Raw genomic sequence first — 17,860 nt, 5'->3', positions numbered from 1 at the left:
GAAGCTAGTGTCTGTAAGTAGGATTTGGCCTTGACGAACGTCTGCTGCTTCTAGGGGAAGATGCTGTGTGAAGAGCCCACAGGGATTGGCAACAGATAATCTTTTTATGTTTCTCATCCTCTGTGCCCTTAATTTTTCCTTTTCATTAGTACACCTCAAAGAGAGCATGCTTTGTTGTGTAGACATATAATTTTTCCTTAAGTCTTATAAATTCATGGTTGGGACATATCACCATAACCAAAGAATTAGAAAAAAATAAAAGCAATCTAGTTTATTGACCCCATAGAGCACACTTCATTCAGGAGACTGCTCATTGAGAGAGATCCAAGGCAGTGGCGTGGCAGGTACTCTGACGGGTGAGGGCTAGAGAGCTGCCTCAGCAGCTAAGAATGCTTGCTGCTCTCTGGAGAACCTGAGTTGGTTCCCAGCATCCACACCAGGTGGCTCACAACTACCGGGAGCTTTAGCTCCGGGACTTTGACCTCCTCTGGCCTCTGCAGGCACCCACATAGATATGGCATACAAAAATGAATGCACACATACACATAAAATTTTAAGTTAAAATTAACCCTCTGGCACACAAATCTAAGGCTTTCGGCTCCCAAAGACAGGGACATGTGAGGTGAGTATGTGGGAAGAATTAATACTGAGGTCTCTTTGTAGATGCCCTGCTGCAACCTCTGGGCTCAGCTGTCCCCAGAAAGAGAATCGTGCAGTCTTTGGGTGCCATCTGCTGCATCTTGACTGCCTGTAACTCACGTTTGCCTCTGTAAAATCAAAGAGGCGTCGTCCTCGGGCACAGCCTCCCTTACTTCAGTGCTCACCTTGCACGCAGTGGAGAGTCCCGCTTCAAACACAGCGGCTCTGGAGTGCCTTGGTGTTAGCAGAGCTAAACACGTGGGTGTGGCAGCAGGACCGTGGGCCTAGCCCTTGGGAGGCTGACCAGAGGACTGCCTGTTCAAGACCAGCCTGGCCTGTGTGTAAAGACTGTCCAAAAGTAAATTAAAAGGAAGGAAGGAAGGAGGAATGGAGGGAGGAAGGAAGGGACCGAGAGAGGGAAGGAGGGAGGGAGGGAGGGAGAGATGGAGGAAGGGAGGGAGAGAGAGATGGAGAGAGAGAGAGAGGACTGAAGGAAGAGAGGGAAAATAGATGAAGAAAGAGGGAGGAAATGAATATGTTAGGCTAGAAATATAGTAACACAGGCAGTCTCAGCTTTGCCAACCACAGTCAACACCCTGTATCTGTGTTTATGTTAGGACATTGCAGGTCATTTTTAAAGGTTATTTTCTGATGTATAAAATTAAGATTCTTGAACCAATATAAAATGAGAATGTATTAGAGAGTTAGCTCCCTCATTGGGGGGAATCAGGAAGACGATGCCCTTTGTGTGAGCTAGCTCCTCTCTTTCTTTCTCTCTCTCTCTCTCTCTCTCTCACACACACACACACACACACACACAATACACACACATACATACACACGCACATACATGCACACACACAATACACACACATACATGCACACACATCCACACATACATGCACACACATACACACATACATGCACATACACACACAAGTTGCAAGCCAGTGGAGAGGACTGGTCAGTGTCCACAGCTCCCTGCTTACTCTGTATGGAAATACTTACTCGGAAATGGCAGTACACAACTTAGAAACTGGCATAAAGCTAGTCTGAACACAGCCTAAAAGTATCCTATGAGAGGCAGAATTTTTATTTTGTTTGTAAGTGGAGAACAAGAGGAAGCAAGCCTCCCCCATAGTTATGCCTGATTTAAACCCATACGAAGGACCGCTGCAGCTGACCCCCTTCCCACTAGCCACCTTGAGAAAGTTGTCCTGATCCAGAGGACTACATTTCCTTGGTGAACTGAGAGTTGGGAATCAGTGATTGATGAGGCCTGAGTTCCATCATGCCGTTACCTGATTCCCTGGTCATATCTATGCATGGTGCCTGCCAAAGCTGCAGCGGTCCTTCGTATGGGTTTAAATCAGGCATAACTATGGGGGAGGCTTGCTTCCTCTTGTTCTCCACTTACAAACAAAATAAAAATTCTGCCTCTCATAGGATACTTTTAGGCTGTGTTCAGACTAGCTTTATGCCAGATTGATCCAGCTATACTCATCTGAGAGGAGGGAACCTCAACTGAGAAAATGCCTCCACAAGATTGGGCTAGAGCATTTTCTTAGTGATTGATGTGGGAGGGCCCAGCCCATGGTGGGTGGTGCCAACCCTGGGCTGGTGGTCCTCATTTGTATAAGGAAGCAAGCTGAGCGAGTCACGAAGAACAAGCCAGTCAGCAGCACCCTTGCATGACCTCTTCATCAGCTCCTGCCTCCACATTCCTACCCTGCTGGAGCTCCTGCCCCATCTGCCTTATCTATGGAAGTGAGTGAAATAACCCTTTCCTCCCGAAGTCGCTTTTGACTGTTATTCCGCCAGAGCAATAGACACCCTAAGACAGGCTGTGTAGCTGTGTGCATGCACACATGGGAAGGAAGCGGAAACTTAGCAGAAGTCATGGAGGCCTACTTGCTTACCAGTCACTTAACATGACACTGCGGATCCTGCAGATGGAAAAACCGGGGGAAGACCTTTCTAATTTGTGTTTGTAACCATGGAGATAGTCATGGAAGTGGGTGCAGGACTGTGCTGGGCATGGCCTCAGGCTGGCCCAGTCTCTGGGGAGATGTTCTTGAGACTAACAGGAGGGTGCACAGGGCACTTAGCATCCTGGGACAGGGAGATGGTGGACGGAGCAGCCGAGCTCTTTCTGCCCTCCTCTCTAACCGTTCAGAGCAGGCTCTGTAGCCTGATGTATACAGTTGCAGGCAGGTTGTTTTGAGGTCCCTTCACTGGGGTCCAACGTAGGCACCTGTGGTCAAGACCCATCTTTTCAGGCAGTTTCCCCCAGTCTTGGGGACCAGCTCCCAGTGAGTCTCTGGTTTCTATTGCCCTCGCTGTCTAGCTCTAAGTGAAGCTCGCGGCATGTGTGAGCTCTGCACACTCCTGTTCAGACAAGCTGTCTACTGCTGCCCAGTGAAGCTGCTTTACAGTTGGGGTTAAAAACTGATGATGATGAGACGGGCCAAGTCACGGAGCAGAGGAAGAAACTAAGTGTGTGTGTAGTGTGTGTGTGTAGTGTGTGTGTGTGTAGTGTGTGTGTAGTGTATGTGTGTGTAGTGTATGTGTATGTAGTGTGTGTGTAGTGTGTGTGTGTAGTGTGTGTGTGGTGTGTGTAGTGTGTGTAGTGTGTGTGTAGTGTGTGTGTGTGGTGTGTGTAGTGTGTGTGTAGTGTGTGTGTAGTGTATGTATGTGTAGTGTATGTGTGTGTAGTGTATGTGTGTGTAGTGTGTGTGGGGGGTGTGTGTGTGGTGTGTGGAGTGGTGTAGTGGTGTGGGGTAGTGTGTGTGTGTAGTGTATGTATGTGTAGGGTATGTGTGTGGGTAGTGGATGTGTGGTGTGGTATGTGTAGTGGTGGTGTAGTGTGGTGTAGTGGTGTGTGGTGGTGTTGTGTAGTGTGTGTGTGTAGTGTGGGGTGTAGTGTGTGGGGGTAGTGTGTGTGGTAGGTGGATGTTGTGTAGTGTGTGTGTAGTGTATGTGTGTGTAGTGTGTGTGTGTAGGTGTGTGGTGTGTGTAGTGTGTGTAGTGTGTGTGTAGTGTGTGGGTAGTGTATGTATGTGTAGTATGTGTGTGTAGTGTATGTGTGTGTAGTGTGTGTAGTGTGTGTAGTGTTGTGTGTTAGTGTGTGTGTGTGGTGTGTGTAGTGTGTGTGTAGTGTGTGTAGTGTGTGTGTGTAGTGTATGTATGTGTAGTGTGTGTGTAGTGTATGTGTGTGTAGTGTGTGTGTGTAGTGTGTGTGGTGTGTGTAGTGTGTGTAGTGTGTGTGTAGTGTGTGTGTGGTGTGTGTAGTGTGTGTGTAGTGTGTATAGTGTATGTATGTGTAGTGTATGTGTGTGTAGTGTGTGTGTGTAGTGTGTGTGTAGTGTGTGTGGTGTGTGTAGTGTGTGTGTAGTGTGTGTAGTGTATGTGTGTGTGTAGTGTGTGTGTGTGTGTGTGTGATTTCATCTCTTCTGTATTAGACTTTAGCCTCTAGACATTAAGACAATGAAACAGAAGATCATAAACTCTTTAGCTACATAATTATTCTTCTGTATGTTCATTGAATGAAAAATTGAACTCTGTTTTTCTTCCTATAGCCATAGACTTCATGCAACTCAAAGAGCTCTGAGTGTATTCAGGTCATTTAAAAAAAAGCCTATCTTCTTTGAAGGTGTGAAAATTCGAGAGATGAATGTTACATGCATAGATGACAATTTTGAGGGTAAATGTTCTGCTTTGAAGATTTTTATCTAAACCCAGTTCAGTTTAGAAAGCAGCATCAAAACTTTTATTTTTATTTAAATTTGTTTGTTCTCAGTTGAGTGATTTCTTTTTAACCCAAAGGGTGTTCTTGATGGCAAAATATAAAAACAATCACATTTCTTTGTTTCAGCTTTTCTTCTCTTTTATCCTAGTCATTGCTGGAGCAACGGAGACTGTTATGACTGGGCTGGGGAGGGTTTCTGGTAACTGTACACCTACACCTTGCATCTCAGGAAGTGGAGCCCATACCTGGTGGCCAGGACAGCTCACAACTTGATGAGTCATCTGCGAATGTAGGACTGTTGTTACTAATGTTGAAGACTTCGTCTCAACTGTGTGTGCTGCCGCAGGAACAGAAGGCATGGATCCAAGGGGGAGGGGGGCGCGTATCACAAGCCTAGCCTTGCACCCGTGCACACACACAGTTATAGCCACGTGGGTGCACACATGCACAATCAGGATTGTAAGTAAGCCGTGGGGTTGGGAGTGAGGGACTGAGGCAAAGAGAATGAATGGTGATTAGCACCTCTGGTGTGGATGCCAGGTGACACCCATTTATCCATCTACTGCTTCACAGATGAGAAAGGTGTGCCTCAATAGTCAGTAGCAGAACCCCGTTCTGAAACAACTGAAGCCTTGAGTAGACAGCCACAGGCTGTCCTGTCAGGAATGAACATATTTTTGTTTGTTTGTGGTTTCTTTGGTCTTTTGGGTTTTGTTTCTTTGTTTTGGATTGTTCGTTTGTTTGAGTGGGTTTCTCTGTGTAACAGCCCTGACTGTCCTGGAACTCTGTAAACCAGGCTGGCCTCAAAGTCACAGGTACCCATCTGCCTCTGCCTCCCCAGGGCTGGCATTAAAGGAGTGCACCACCCCAGCCCAGCAAATGAACATATTTTTAAGGAACACTTGGACCCCTTCCTCTCCCATCAGCTATTGAGACAACAGACCTCACCGTGAAGGACTGCTTACTTATGCTTATTTCTTGCCTTTTGTTGAAACCTTACTCTAATCTAGAACCCTGAAGATGGACTGGGGGTGGGGTTGGGGGAGATGTCACTAAATCTCTATGTTGCTCTTTTCACACTGAATAAATCTTTTTCTGTTTCCCTCTAATAATTCTCCTCTTTGCATGGCCTATTGAGGACACGTGGCCAAATCTGGTTTGTTAGCGCTGCCAGGGCTCAGGCTCTTACCCTAACTCTCGTAACAAACATAAGACTTTATTTGTTGCCCTGGAGTTGCATCTAGAATCTCAAACTAAAGCCAAAACCCAACAAGTATCCCACATTCAAAAGCTAAGATCTGCCATACCCTGGAGCCAAGCACATCCTCCCAGGCTAGGGTGGCTAAACTGCTCCTTCTGCCCATGGTACCCACCACCCCACTTCCTTCCACCAACAGGACTGAGATGGAAAGTGGAGCCACTTTCCCTCCGAAGCCAATGAAAGGAAAGCGTTGCCGTGTCTTCAGCCTCCAAAAAGAGACCGACATTTCCATCCCCGTGGTAGAGACTTGTTTCCAGGTGGACTTGTTGCTTAGCCCCCAAAAGATCCAAGTGGGAGTAGAGGTTTGGAGAGAGACAGGATCTCAAGGTCCAAAGGCCATGCTGTCCTTCACTGTCATGCCTGCTGGCTTGGCTGTTGAAGGATAGGTGTGGCATTATGTTCTCAGGTGATGTCTACAATGAATGAATGTGTGTGGTGGGGAGGAGAAAGCTGACAGTGAGACATGTCATGGTAGCCCAGTAACACCAAATGGGAGATGCCAAAAATAAGCCTCATTAAGAAAAGCCATTACTGAAATAGCTTGACCGGAATAAGCCCCTCATTTGCGAAGGGTTTTGAACCTCTTCACCAGCCCATGCAAACAATGAATGGAAGCCACAATCAGTCAAAAAAGAAGTCTATTTATTTGGCTTCCCTCGTTTCTACTTAAATACAGTTAGAAGAGAGGAGAGGAGAAAAAGACAGATTCAGGGCAAGTCCCAGGCATTGGGACTCCCTAAAACTGCTCAGAATGGGTATCTATTTCCCATGGCTCCCAACATGTTCCCGCTGTTAAACATCCATCCTCCTCTTCACCTGACTTGATTGATGGGAGAGTTCATGGCTTATTCTATTCATTACAATTCTGAGATGGAGAGAGAAGGCTCAGTGGATCAAACTTTTAAAATCCCCCCCCCCCGCTACTGGGTCAGTGGAAGCCCTGTCTCTAGCCACATGATTGCATGGGTCCTAGCTCTCCATTCAGTCAGGGTGGACGGTGCTGATGTGGTGGGGGAGGCTGGCTTCTGCTGTGTGGACACAGCTCGCCCTCCCTGCTGTGGAGACTGTAAGTGTCCCAAGAGCAGCGGGGACAAGGAAGGGAAAGAGAACACAGCAGAATCTGATTGTGGTTGCATAACCCCAGTACTCTGAGCATCGACGCAGGAGGCCAGCCTGGGCTGCACAGCAAGGCACTGTTTCCAAAAATCAAGGACCGGTGGTGAAGTTCTTACCTAGTATGTAAGAAGCATTGTCCCCCAACACCACAGGAAGAAGAGAGAGACTGGTGTGGGTCATGGATCTTAGAGAGTCTGGTTGTAACAGAAATACTTTGTATATCACAGTGAGCTCACTTTCATTGTCTCATAGAATTTGGAATGCAGTTTTACAAAGAAATGTTAATTAATAAATATTTCCATCAAACCAGGACTTTCTTACAGCTATCAACAAGCGGTTGCAAACACTAGGAAGACTAGTCAAATATTTGACATTTGGGGTTTTAAAGGCAGGAAACATGTACCCAAGTAAGTAAAACAACACCGAGAACACAAAGTAAAAGCAGGTTGTTTCCGGAGTATGTGTGTGTACACATAGGTGCACACATGTGCAACACCAATATGTACACTAATCAATCAGAACATACTAGGCAGATGAGATCTATAGGCAGACAATTCCATTTTAGTAACTGTATTCATTTCTTTTCTTATCATCTTGATTAAATTCTTGACAAGAAGGAACTTAAGCAAGGGGTGGGGTATTTTGGTTCATGACTTGAGGGTACAGTTCACCAAGGCCAGGAAGGCATGGGGGGACAGAAGCAGCTCACAGCTGTGGCAGCAGGAATAGGAATGTGACATCTGGAACTTCTGGAAGCCCAGAGGGACCAGGAGCAGGGGCTGGTTACAAACCTCCAGGTGGGTGGGTTCCCCAGCAACCCACTTCCACCAGGGAGGCCCCACTTCCAGAAGTACAACTTCCAAGACAGGACCACCAACTGGGGACCAAGTGCTCAACACAGGAGCCTGTGGGGACAGTTTGTTTCAGTGGCTGAGCAGTTAAGAAAAATGCATCTACCAACTTAACCACTTCACAGAAAATAATTTTGGGGAAGAATTTTGTCTACTTACAATTTTGGCCCCATTTATGTAGGAACTTCCCTTTGGGACTTACAAAGGCAATTTATTCAGTGTTTCTAGAAAATTATTATAAACTGAAATGAAGTTAAGAAATGTTCGCCCTAAGTAGTAACAGAGAGGTAAAAGCATATATTAAAAATCAACTGTGGGGAGAGAATCCACAAAGCCTGCTTGCTGCTTGGAGCCATTAGGACCAAGCAGAATGAGATGAAGACAAACGCACCCTCCTGGAGCTATTTGCCCTGGGGAAGAAGAAACCATGGGGCCACCTGGTGCCATAAGGCAGCAGGCCATTATGGTGAGCAAATATATAAGAGAGAGAGAGAGAGAGAGAGAGAGAGAGAGAGAGAGAGAGAGAGAGAGAGAGAGAGAGAGAGAGAGACAGAGAGAGAGAGACAGAGAGACAGAGACAGACACAGAGACACAGAGACACGAGACACAGAGAGACAGAGAGACAGAGACAGAAAAGGAAGGGGGAAGAATGGCACGTGTCCAGTGAAGAGAGAAAGACTGGAAGAGACAAAGGTGGTGAGCAACAGGCTGGTGTGTGAAGCCTGCTTGCCATCTGGGGCCACGGTGACACCCAGTCCTTCCGATCATGGTCTGCTGCCAAGGGCTATGTCTGGGTCCCGTGGCCCCGCCACAGGCAAGGTCTGTGTTGATATCCACGACACCTGGTACCATTGGAGGCTGTGCAGATCCCGGAGGTCTGGGCTGCCACCTGGAGCCACATTGTTGTCTGAGGGCCACCTTGCTGCTGGGCTGATGCTGATCTGAGTGGCCTGCAGAGCTGCCCGTGACCATAGTGACATCCAGGCCCCGGATGCTGTGGAGGACCATGTCTGCGCCTGTGATCCTAATGTGCATGTGTGGAGTGGGGATACGGGGGCGGGGGGGAGGTGGGGGGGAGAGGCAGGGCAGTGTCTGTGTTGATGTTCATGGCCGGCATTGCCAATAAAGGCCATAAGGATGCCTGGTTTCTAGGCTGTTGTGGTAATGTCGGGATCTGAGGGGCATGCTGCTGCTGAAGCCATGCTGACTTGAGGGTCGGTCCTGCGCTGCCACCCACGGCCATGGTGTTGTCCAGGCCTGAGCTGCTGCCGAGGGCCATGTCTGGGTTCATGACCTACTGTGGCTGGGATCTGTGTCTATGTCCAAGGCTCCTATTAGAGCCAACGGCAGTGCAGATGCTGAGAATCTAGGGCAACCTCTAAGGCCACGTTGGTGCCCAGGGTCTTGCTCCCACTAGGGCCATACAGATGGTGGTGGCCTTTGCTGCCATCTGGGGTCATGTTGACATCGGGGTCAAGGATGTGGCCAGGGACTATGTCCGGGTCTGTGGTCCTGCCACAGCTAGGGTCTGTGTTGAAGGCCATTACCGTCGAAGACCGTGAGACTGCCTGGGGTTTGGGCTGCCTCTTTGGGGCCATGTTGAAGTCCAAGGACCACGCTGCTGCTGGGCCCGTTCTGATCTGAGAGGCCCGCACTGCTATCTGGGGTCATGGTGACAACTAGGCCCAAAATGTTGTTGATGGCCATGTCTGGGTCCGTGGTCCCACTGAAGCTTGGATCTGTGTTGATGTCTATTGCCTGTGTTACCATAGGGGCCCTTGCAAATCATGTGTTGAGCCATGTGTTGAAGTACAAGGATAACTGGCCCCTCTCCTCGAGGGCCCTGGGATAACGACCAGATGACCCTCAGGTAGGCCCTGTCCCTAATAGGAGAGCCACACCCCGGCACTTGGGAAAGCTGGCCCTACCCCTCACAAGTGTGAGAAAGTGGGAGAGCTGGTTCCACCCCTCACCTGAAGGGGAGTGAGCCCAGCGACTGGGTCAGAACAGCCCAGCTACCTCTCAGACATACATCCAGGACTTGAAGTTGACACTCCCCAACATCCACCCCATCTATGACCTGCTGGAGGGCACAAAGGGACTGGGCCTACAGAGTCATGGCCTCAGGATCTCCATGACTGGGGCCACCGCAGAATATCTGTGAGGCGTTTGGATGAGTATCCGGCATTGCTGGGCCAGAGGCCAGAGGCCAGAGGCCTTGGAGCTGACCAAGAACACACTACATGATGAACATTTACAAAGAAAGCTGTGTTTATTTTTATCTCGTTTTTATTATTTCTTATTTAGTTTTGATTTTGGGGGGGGGCGTGTGGTGATACTACAAGGGTGAAGGGTTGATACAGGGAAGGGGACGGGAAGATGAGCCGGACTGAGGTGCACGCTGTGAAATTCCCGAGGAATCAAAGAAAAATGATGTTAATAATAAAAAAAAAATCAACTGTGTGGTAGTAGAAAGTAACTTTGCTCTGGTGGGTAACTGCCTTAATTCTCTTTATCTCTCTGACTTTCCCCTTGTCAAAGGAAATATGAAGGGCCCAGATTTTAACTGGCTTCTTGGAGACTTCAAAATGAATGTCTTAATCATGATTTAATAAAAATACCATCTCCAATATGTTTCGTTTCTTTCAAAGCTCTGAGATATTTTTATGATGTCAGCTTGGAGTAGAGACCAAAGGTGCCACCAGCAGCCAAACACCCCGATTTCTAAAAATGGTCCTGTTTGCTAATTTTCCTCTGAAGGTGTAACAGCCTAAATTGGAATCTCTTTTGCCAGCACTGCACACGTTTGCCTGACAGTTTGGGACAACCCCTTTCTCCCTCAGAGGAGGGCATTGTGGCGACATAGATACTTCATGTCAAGCACGATAGTGGGCTATCCAGAAGAGCACCGTGTGATTCTTTAACATGGTCCAATTGTGTTTGTGTTTGAGTACAACAGAGGCGCTTTGAACTTCTGTCAGTCAGTGCCAGTGATTAAATCACAAAGCTTCAGGTTAGAAAGAGCTGGAAGGAGGCTCAGCTACTGGTGCCAGCTCTGAGGCTTTATCCCAGTTACTCCCAGGAAGGGGCATAGTGCAACTTGGCAGCATTTGTCGGTCCCTCACTAAGATCATACATATGTGTAGATCACCCCCAAACAGCCTTATCTTTTAGTTGGCTGATGTTGAAGTCATTCCTGCCAACCCAGAAAAAAATGTCACAGTGACTGTAAAGAGAAGGCACGGTGGGCTGGCAGGTATGAGCAGAGGCAGGAAGAGGGGAGGCGAGAGGAAACGAATCCACTGTGACACACAGTGTAAAATTCCCTCGAGAACACTCAGAGCCTTTTTTTCACATAAAGGTACTATTGGGTACTTTTCCATTAAATTTTCAGAGGGCTTGACCTCCTCAAAAAAAAGTCTCTGACTAAAAAGGGGTTTTCCTCAACCACTCGCTTCCTTCCCTGCCTGGTCCTACATCAATCAATGATCCTGTATTTGGCCCCTCAGATAGTTACCATGGACACAGGAGCAACACTTTCAGCTTTCGAGCCTGGTTGTGGGAGATCTTGCACAGAGTCACACCGAGCTGGCAGAGAGCCTCCCTAAGTGAAGGGTCACCTAGCAAGTAAGAGTTTCCAGGAAAATGGTGACACGTGGGAATGAAAATAGATTGTTCAACTCACCTAAGAAAAAAAGTCCCTTTGATTCATAGACTGTCTGCCTGATTGAAACATGAGAAACCATCTTGTCTTGATTCACCTTCAAGCACCTCAGACGACAAATAAACCCTCCCCATGGTCACGAGGAGAAGTTATATTCACCTCTGTAAATCAGAGAAAGGGGATCAGCTAGTGTGAAGTGGGCCATGTGGTTCATCTAACATAATTCTGAACAGCGCTTTAGAGGAATTCTATAGCACACACCCCTGTAAAAAAACTATAAAATCTAGAAAAAGTAAAATGGCAAAGATTCTGAGAAATGATGTTGTGTGAAATTTGACGTGAATAAAACAATAGTTTATAATTTCTAGATATATACTTGTATAGGCAAAAAAATCACAAGGACTTTAAACATACACTTACCAGTAAAATACTTGTCCATAATTTTTGACATAGTAGACACAATAAAATTTTGTTGTCAATTAGAATCAGCCATGTAAGATACCTGGTGGGATTCTTTGACTCAATTTCATAAAGTGAATGAGGCCTCAAAGAATGACTAATTGTGCCGAGAGATTACATCTAAATATGTAGCTTGTGTTTAAGTTCATACTACAAGTTTATTGAGAAGATGATGTTAGACATTATCTGTCACACCTACGACAAGCTTAGCTAATGTGGATTTAAAAATGGGCTCACGCTCGTTAGATCATTATCTTTTTCTATTGTTCATGTTTGACTGATTTTATGTTCCAAAAGTTCTATCACCAGAACCTTTATTTATGGGGAAAAACAAAGTTTGTTTTCCTGCTTATCTGACTATTTATTCAGACTCCATTTTAAAATTCCATCATGGCACACTCTTCTCCCAGGATTCCCTGTGTTCTCCACTCAGATGCTGCCATGATAATCCCCTTCTGGCAAGGATGGTTTAACTCCAGTGCTTTGGGAAGGAGGCTTGTCACTCGGGTTAGCAGTGAGAACAGTCAGGCGATATTCCTTCTTATATCACATTAAATGCCCCTGCTGGATGTCTATGGGTGGTGTTATGCAGTAGCTATTTTCATCTGTAGATTTTTACTTTATCATTTTTTTTTGTTTTGTTTTGTTTTTGGATTTTCGAGACAGGGTTTCTCTGTGGCTTTGGAGCCTGTCCTGGAACTAGCTCTTGTAGACCAGGCTGGTCTCGAACTCACAGAGATCCGCCTGCCTCTGCCTCCCGAGTACTGGGATTAAAGGCGTGCACCACCACCGCCCGGCTCTTTACTTTATCATGTTTATATGGTTTGGCATTTAATATGTTCATTATACATGTCTAAGAGAAGTTTAAAAAGTACTTACAGGTTTTTATTAAAAAGTAATATACTGGCCAGGCAGTGGTGGCATATGCCTTCTATGCCAGCATTCAGGAGGCAGAGGCAGGCGGATCTCTGTGAGTTTGAGGCCAGCCTGGTCTACAGAGCTAGTTGCAGAGCAGCTAAGGATGTTACAAGGAGAAACCCTGTCTCAAAAATGCATTATATACATATATGCATTATGTATACACATATACATATACATATATTTCCATCAGCTTAAAATTAATATAAAGAACCTTATGATGGACATAATATATTTTGACTATGAATGTTCCTTATTTCTATATTCTTATTTCTTTTGTGTATGTTAGATTTCTTCAAATTGAGTTATATATCCTTTTACTAACTCTCTTCAAAACAGGGTTTCTATGTATGTGTAACAGCCTTGGCTATCCTAGAACTTGCTTTGTAGACCAGGCTGGCCTTGAACTCACAGAGCTCCATCTGCCTTAGCCTCCTGAGAGCTAGAATTAAAGGTATGTAGCACCATGCCAAGCTCTAACTCGTTTATGAAATGTGGAAAACATGTTTAATTGTCAACTAAACTGGTATATTTAGAATAACAACGAATCAAATATATTTATTTTTGAATTTTATATTAAATAAATAGCTTATTTATTCAAAATACTTCTCATGTTACTCCTCATTTCAAGATTAGAATGAAAGATACCTCCTATTCTTTCCCAGTGCCATACAGAGAAAGAGAAAAGCCTCCCTGAAGACCAGTGTAACACGTGCTTCTTTTGGGCTGTTGATGAATGTCTACTAATGACATTCTGGTGCTCTATTTCTCCATCTCTAGGCAGATTATATATCTAGATGTTAAAAATTCATTTTAATAAGTATGGCTTTAGCCTCATTTGTACATATAATTGAGTTTTTCTTTTTAGCTTACAGTTTTAAAATTTTTGTTCATAAAAATTCAAATAACACAGAAGTGGGGCAGATAAAGCTCACGCAAATTCCTGCTTTCTCAAATCATGTTCTTGTCAACTGTCTAATGAAACTCCTTTAAAGCTATATTTATATCAAGTAATTAGTACCTCCTACTTACAGTCAGAGGAAACAGCAGACACCTTTGCAAGTGTGTTAGGAGGGAAATTCTGCCTCAAATTGTGAAATATTTTTCCCCGAATATTCAGCGACTATAATTATAGGATAGGATAGAATTGTAAGGGAAACAGTGGACAGCATTTGCATAAATGATCAGTTATTAGGGTAGCGGGTTAAAGAATAGTGCAGCTTACTGGATGAGTTACAGTTTTCGCATTGGTCTGTCTCTAAAAGCATCACCACTTTATGTAAAACTGTCCTGATGAGCATAAATCAGGCCACACCCTCACTAGGCAAACTGAGACACGACCTCAATGCCCTCTAGTGGGAGAGTTTGGTCCCCCAGCACACTCAACAAGGCCACTAATTCCAGTGTTGAAACTTGTGCTCACCTAATGCTGTTAGCATTGCGCTCCAAGGTTTTACTCATTGGACACATACTAAACTTGTTTTAAAAATAAATCAAGCCAAAGTGAACTATCTCAAGAAAATCAGGTAAAATTGAGGGAGAATGTTTTGATACAAGATATTAAGTATCTCATGTTCTGAAGAGAATGCATTGCTGATCTTCCAAGTATTTGTCTTGACTATTACTGACCACATCACACCTCTCTACCACTGAATTTACAAATACTATTTTTAAATGTTTTTCTGTTTAGCTTCATTTTTTTTTCCACTATAGTTGTTTTCTGAAGTGTCCCTTCCTTTCTTGCTCCAAATAACAAAAATTTTGGTTTTTTTCTTCCCTTGGAAGTATAAACTATCGGCATTGTTTGTTAGAGAGAAAACTCCAGTGTCGGGCCTGGTGAGTGCAGCAGAGTTAGGAGCCTAAAGGCAAAAGGCAACGGGCCTGGGGTATGACTTCTAGTCATTCAGACTCCTGACCCCAGTTCCCCTGAGGGTGGAAGGAGGTGGAACTTCAGCTAAGCTATCAGCACCCAGCTGTGGCTGGACAGGAACATTTCCTCAGAGTAAGCTAAAACAAGACCATGTGAGGGGAGGTTTGAATGGAAACTTATTTTCTGAGCAAAGGTAACTTAGTCCTGCCTTCCTGGCTTGTTGGAACACAGTCCAAGAATGGAATCATCCAAGAATTCTGGGTGAAAAAACTCCAAGAAAACAATCTTGCAAACTCAATCTCTTCAAAACATGGAATTGTTCTTGGAATGGGTTTTCATGATCCTCCCAAGTGTAGTATAGAAGTGAGTTTACTTCAGATTATTCATTACAACTGGCTATTGGTATTTGCTTATATGCTGCCTCTGTGGAACATGTTTTTGCCACGTGTGGCTTGCCCATTATTTCCAGCTGGCCCTTGTGACTATACACTCTACTCAGGTGATTCTTCTTAACCCTTAGAGAAAATTCTCTGATGCTCTGAATAAAGTTGGCTATTGCATGGGACTTTAGTCCACCTTATTTTTAGGCTCCACAACCCCAGGTCCCACTGCCCCTAGAGGGATAAACACTCTCCTAACAGGTTTTTCCTGCAAGCTGTCACCCCCCAATTTCAGTACATTGTTACCAGACAAATTATTTTTCTAAAACATTTACATTTCTCTTTGAATCAGAACATACTGAACTAATCCATAGTATATGGTCAATTTACAAATCTTCATTAAAATGGCTAGAACAAAGCTCAATGCTCAACCATGGACACTCAAAGAAAAATCATTTTAATCTCTTAAACATCAAATGTGGTGTGGTACATAAATTTATAATCCAAATGCCTACAAGAATGAGGCAGGAGGAGATCATGAGTCCAAGGCTAAACGAGGCTTCATAATGAGAAAAAAAATATGTTATATACCAGACTGGATCTGATTTAAATTGGGTGGTAGTTGAGTCCAGTAAAAAAAAAAATTAGATGGAACTCTACTATGGAATAATCCTTCTGTACACCGTGAATGTATATTACTCTGACTGTTTAATAAAGAAACTGCCTGGCCAATAGCTGAACAGAATAAGGTTAGGTAGGAAAGCCAAACTCAGAATTCTGGGATGAAGAAGGGTGAAGTCAGAGGAGACACCAGCAGATACAGAGAAAGCAGGATATGTAGAAAATGAGGCAACAAGCCATAAGCCACATAACAAACGGTACATAAGAAATATGGGTTAATTTAAGTGTAAGTGTTAGCTAGTAACAAGCCTGAGCTATTGGCTGAACATTTGTAATTAATATAAATCTCAGTGTGTTTATTTGGGAGCTAATGGTGGGGCAGAAACTTCTGCATACAAATGGCATTCCAATATGGGTCTGGAATTTCCGCGTAAGATCTGCTAAAGTTTAAATAAGGATTCTAAACATGCAAAAATGGGGTCAAGCATGGCTTCTTGGTTACTGACTTCTCTTAGGTAGGTTCTGTTTGCTAGTGGTAAGCAGAGACATGGCTCCTTTAAAAGACAGCTTCCTGTCTCAGTGCTAGTGGCGATCAACAGCACTGCTCTTTGAAGAGACCCTGCTACTGAACAATTAAATGGGATTTGTGAGCACCAGGCTGTGTACTGCTCAGTGACAGCATGGACTCAAACACTCCCCAGAGTTGGGGCACTAAGCATGGCATCACTCCACGAGGAGGCTAGATTCTGAGGCAACCAAGAGGGGCAGAGCCAGCCACCAAAGCAGAAGCTTTGGTCATAGCCATGCTGATTAACAGTTTAAAGACTCATTCTGTCGGAAGAAGATTACAGATACATGATAAAAAGAGATTCAGATGGAAAAAACCCATAGACTGGGGAGAGAAAAGAGAAGGTATAGATAGTTATTAAAAAAAGAAACATATATTTTTAAAATATTAGTAAAGTCCTTTAAAAGGGAGTAAAGTGATAGAAAAAATAAGTCACATAAAGATAAAAATGCACAGAGTCTGGATTCTATATGCTATAGTGTTGTCTTTAAATGTTTTTTAACTGCTAAGGGACACTGGTTTATAAAAGGTACTAGATTAAACCAGCCGACATATTTTAAAAATAAAACATATAGTTATCCTCCTGGATATTGGAAGTTGACAAGATCGCCGGGCAAAAGTTGGGAACAGGGGGGTGGGGTGAGTTGGGGGAAAGGGGAGATGGGGAGAGAGAAGGGAGAAGGGAGAAGGGGAGGATTGGGGAGAGCTTGGGGGAATAGGATAATTGAGATGGAGGAAGGGTGGATATGGGAGCAGGGAAGAAGTTATCCTAACCAAAGGAGCCATTTTAGGGTTGGCTAGAGTCTTGGCTCTAGAGGGGTTCCCAGGTGTCCAAGGGGATTTCCCCAACTAGGTCCGTGGGCAGCAGAGGAGAGGGTGCCTGAACTGGCCTTCTCCTATAGGCACAGTGATGAATATCTTGCATATCACCATAGATCCTTCATCTGGCGAGGGATGGAGATAGGGATAGAGACCCACATTGGAGCACTGGACTGAGCTCCCAAAGCCCAGATGAAGAGCAGAAGGAGGGAGAACATGAGCAAGGAAGTCAGGACCGCGAGGGGTGCATCCACCCATGGAGATGGTGGGACTGATCTAAGGGGAGCTCACCAAGGCCAGCTGGACTGGGTCTGAACAAGCATGTGATCAAACCGGACTCTCTGAATGTGGCTGACAATGAGGGCAGACTGAGAAGCCAATGATAATGACACTGGGTTTTGATTCTACTGCATGGACTGGCTTTGTGGGAGCCTAGTCTGTTTGGATGCTCACCTTCCTAGGCCTGGATGGAGAGGGGGCCTTGGACTTCCCACAGGGCAGGGCACCCTGACTTCTCTTAGGACTGGAGAGCGAGGGGGAGGGGGAGGGGGGGAGTAGGAGGGAAAAGAGAGGATGGGAGGTGGTGGAAATGTTAAATAAATAAATTTAACAAAATAAAATTAAAAAAAAATAAAAGGTACTAGATTAAACCAGCCGACGTATTTTAAAAATATTTTGACTTGAAAATTTAAGTCAAAAGATATGTTACTTTGGGGAAGGGGTTATGCTTTTATTGCCACAGAAAATAAAAGAGTGTGGATTTATTCAAAATTAAGATGATCAGGTTTTATTGAGGAAGAACCCCATGAAATCCTGACTCCAAATAAAGAAACCTAGAAGAACTACAGGAAACAAGATGTATATTTTACCTGCTCAAACACATAACAAAAAAATCATCTTTGGCTTAATAATCTACAATGCATAGTCTATACATCTATTAGTGCAG

The sequence above is a fragment of the Arvicola amphibius genome, chromosome 11 (genome assembly GCF_903992535.2).
Source record: "Arvicola amphibius chromosome 11, mArvAmp1.2, whole genome shotgun sequence".
Lineage (NCBI taxonomy): Eukaryota > Metazoa > Chordata > Mammalia > Rodentia > Cricetidae > Arvicola > Arvicola amphibius.
Note: the sequence above shows the minus strand (reverse complement) of the source record.